Below are 4,549 nucleotides of genomic sequence, written 5' to 3'. Positions count from 1 at the left end.
TGTGGTGACTGTTCATCAGAAGGGTTCTTGATTCCGATTTTTATAAGGCTGCCTAATCTCTTGAAGGAGATAAATATAACCTCTGGGGTTATATTCATTTTTGTTCTCAATCTGACTAATATCATTTATTAATTTCATACAGATTCGTGGGCTTCAGACGTTAGTTATGACATCTAGTGAGTACACTATCTAATTATACTTGATACCTTTATGGTTGAGAATATACTGACAGTAAAGGATGTATAATTTGCACATAATTTTAGGGACTGTGTTCTCACAAATTCCTTGTCTTTCGTCAGTAGTTTTCATAATCTTCTGACTGAGACGGCACATAAGATTATAAATCAGTATGAAGAAAAATATTTCAGAAGTTGAAACCATAGTCGATACGGTATTTCCGTGTTACGAAAAATTATGCAAGAAAAAACGGGTTTTAATTTTAATAAAGCAATGAAACAAAAATAAATAAGGACAAACCAACACTTTAATTAAAAAATATTCTGAATATTTCGGCCCCACATCTGGGAGCCTTTTTCAACGGAAAAAAACCAGAAAAATCAAAAAATTTTTTTTAAAAAAATAACACACATAAAAAAATACGACAACGAAACACACGAAAAAGAAAAAGAAAAAAATATAAACAAATAAGTATTTATTTATAAATTTTGCTTGTAAACAGAATAGACTCGTTTTATTTTATCGTTTAATTTTAATGCTCTAATGTCGTTTTTCAGTAGAGGCGTTTAAACTAAACCAGGTTCAAGGGGACCGGACTAGTTGCAACTCAGGCCTTGAAAACCTATGCCTAAAAAGTTAAAAAGTGGTGGTTTTATCCGCGATGGTACGAGGATTACTAGTTCTTAGAATACAATATTGAGAAAGATGCTGCCTTCTGCTTCCTGTGTTTCCTTTTCTTCAGTGGTCCCAGTAGCGACTAATTCCGAAAAGCTTGCGCGGAAGCCGGTTTGCGGAAGTGGCACAAAATGAAGAGCAAAGAAAAGAAACTGGCAAGTCATTTTTCTACCGAGTCAATGAAAGCAGCTTTGTTGTATTTTTGTCATTTCGTCAATAACAGCAGCGATGTGGATTTCTTGATAAACGTACTCGAACTAAGGTTTTGCAGGAAGCAAAAGGTGAAGAGACAAATGGATTTTATTGAACGTTGCAAGGACCCTAGCGAGACAGACATTGGCCTTAGGAGAGCTGAAAAACAAAACGGCGACTTTGTTCAAATTTTTAAACTTCTAGTGATATATGTGGCAGCTCTTGATAGGCGATATAGAACATACAAATTTACCTTTTTACCCACAATTCCTCAGAAAGACTTCATTGACTTTCTTTCAGCAGATGTCAGGGAGAAGATCCTCGACGAAGTTTTGGATTAAAAATCTAATTCTGTGATACGATACCCGATGCTTCACATTCTGATAAGCTTGCAGACGTAATCCGCAATACCAGCTCGGAAAGGACGCCTAGAAAGAAACTATTAGATGTTAGCGAGGCTAATTGACGAAGCCGGGCAGGGTATGGCAATAAGTATAATAGGAACAGTGTCAAGCAGAGAAATTCCACTGGATAAACTATCTTTCCAGTCTTATGACTATGCAAATGCGATGTCTGGTCAATTTAATTGAGCCCTGCAGGAAATGTCAGAACTTCCTTATCGCCATGTGCCCTATATTTCCTGAAAGGCCTACAGACTAAACATTGTTATACAACATAGGGGTAATTCATCTCTTTGAATACTTGAGGTTTTCAACATCTTTGACGAAATATACGTGTTCTTCTCTTCATCTACAAAGCATTTTGCCTCCCTTAAAGGAAAACTCTCTTCGATTGAAAACAGCCTTCATATCCGAAACTTATCACGGACTCGGTAAACAACAAGGGCTGAACCCGTACCAGCAGTAATTACTGAGTCTGAAACAATAGCTTATCAGAGATCTCAATGTATCAGCTCTTTAGACAACATTCTAGAATCCTACTTGAAAGGTTGACTACAATGATCGAAAATATTCTCTGAGCCTGCCTTGTCAATTTCCAGCCATTTTCAGTTGCAGTCATTTTGATCCTAACTTTAGCTCCCTCTAAAAAAAGGTTTCAGAAGCAGATATTGAGCTATTAACAACATTTTTTATGACAATCTGTTTCAATTTTGCCACAGCGCTATTTGAAATCCTAGGATCCTAGAGAAGTCCTAGGTGAAGGAAATTGCCGGCAACACCAGCTTATGCAACCCAATCGCCTTTGCAATTTAGCTACGACAGCACCTATTGCAGTTGCCGCCACCGAAAAAACATTTAGTAAGCTCAAATTTGTTAAACATTTTATGCGAACTGCCATGGTTGATTTTGACTAAATTCCTTTTATTGTTGGCTAATGAAAAAACCTCAACAATACCATTGACTTAAACAAGAGTGCCTAGTGATGGTCCACTTTGAAGAACAGGCAACTATAAACATAGCTGTCCTTAGGTAAGCTTGATCTATTCCGTTTTAGGTTCTTGTTTGTCTCCGTATATAAATATAAATGACAGAAGATTAATTATAATGAAATTTTGCGGGTCATATAATGTGACCTAGGAGTTGTTTAAATGATGGGAACCCCCCCCCCCCCCACTTCGCCTTGGTTCTTCGAGCCACCCCTAGGTAATATGTTTGGAAACATGTGCCACCCTTGGGACAGAAAGGAGTTTCCACCTGTATTTGAAACAGAGCTTGCAGTTTGGGAGCTGGCACAGTATAGTATTTGATGTCACGACTAACTGCAGCTGTTCTGTAAATTTCTCGTATCTTTAAGCCACGTTTGTGCTTCTGAGTGGCAGGCTCCCTTCTAATAGACCTGCAGCCAGGAGAAAGTCTCAGATTTGGGTTAGACTAAAATTTTGCAAATACTTAAGTCATATGATGGCTCCTCGGGCCCATCACTAAAATGTCTTCTTAGAATTTTTGAGGCCCCAAAATGAACCTTTTCACATGGGTCCAAAAGTGATGCCATCTAGTACGACCAGCAATTTCTACTCGTGATTTTAATAAGGCTTGCCATTTAATCTTTTCGCATTTGGGGGTAGGTGTAAACGTGCATAAAGTCTCATTTCTCTAGAGGGCCGAAGAGGTGGGAAGGTCGGCCTGGTGCTAGAAACTATATTTTATAAGTGCTGCAAGAAAATTAAGTTTTGAAATGATAGATCAGCTTTTATCATTTGTGATCATTATACATTGGTTAACTGATAAAAGCATAGAACATCATTTTTCCCTACACAAATTTGCTCATGTGATGTAACATTTTGATTGTTTTGAGGGCTGCGAACTTCAATGTTTTGGTAAAAATTAGAAAAAAGATCAGATAACAATTTGAGACAATGGAGGCACGTACAAGTAACAACAGGTGTTGTACTATAGTCGTGTCCCATGATGAAGGGCTGGCATCTTTTACCAGTTGGTGAACTTATTATTTGTCTCCATTGCAGCTGAGAGTAAAGCAATGTTCACATGCTGAACTCAGTATCGGACCACGTTTAAATAATTTTTAATCTGATTGGTAAACAGTTGAACATTGGGTATCTGAATGCTCTTGAGCCAAAACTCAGCCCATATCAAGGAGGCACACTTGTGCCTCTATAAAGAGGCGACCCACCACAATGTTAAGTGATTTCAGGTCCTAGAGGTCGCAGAGAGACGGTGATCGCATTTTGTAGCCCAAGCTCAAACTAAGAAACTTGCAAAATTTCATCCTCCTCCGACTTTATCTTCATGGGGTAAACTGGGCCGGAAGTTTGGACCCTCCCACCACAGCCCCCCTTTAACGTTGTCCGATTAGACTGAAATTTAGAGGTTATGCTTTCCTAGGGCCCGGGAGCTTATCTTCGAAATTTCAGCTCAATCCGATCACTCCTTCCCTGTTTTCAAAAAACCAAATATAGCCACTTAAAATTCATCATCTCTTTTTTTTTCTTAGCCACGCCTACAGGCCACAGTTGGCAACGGACCCGGTTGAATGAGGACTCATTCGAAGCAGAATTCGACCTGTTAGGGCCTTTTGATATTTTCCGACCGAAAAAATTATCCCCCGAATTTACATTTACGAAAAACCTTAGTTTTTTTCAAATAATACAGATAAACAGGTTAGACATGCTTTGTTATGAAAATATCTGCGCGTCAATTTTCATAACAAAGCATGTCTAACCTGTTTATGTGTATTATTTGAAAAACAAACTACGTTTTCTAAAGAGTTAAAGAGTCTGAGTTACAAGGTCAACCCTTAACTCGTACAGGGATGAGGAGGCACCGGTGGGGGGGGGCTGTTAAAGAGGCTGAGTCACAAGTTCGAACCTTAAAACGTACAGGGATTAGGAGGCACCCTGTAAGACGTGATTTGAGTATTCAGGAATTAAAAGCCTTAACACAAGAATGTTCAAGAGCGGGGGGTTTGGGGGCGGCAGCCCCCAACTTCAACTCCTGACACGATCAGCTAACAGTTAGTCAAGCAATAATAAGTAATAAACTGTACAAAAACGTGCAGAAATTATTTGAAAAAAACTACGTTTTCT

Source organism: Artemia sp. Qi Xiang Cuo, chromosome 8, assembly GCF_049724085.1.
Source record: "Artemia sp. Qi Xiang Cuo chromosome 8, ASM4972408v1, whole genome shotgun sequence".
Classification (NCBI taxonomy): Eukaryota; Metazoa; Arthropoda; class Branchiopoda; order Anostraca; family Artemiidae; genus Artemia; species Artemia sp. Qi Xiang Cuo.
The sequence above is the reverse complement of the archived record's forward strand: the minus strand, read 5'-3'. Positions refer to the sequence as shown.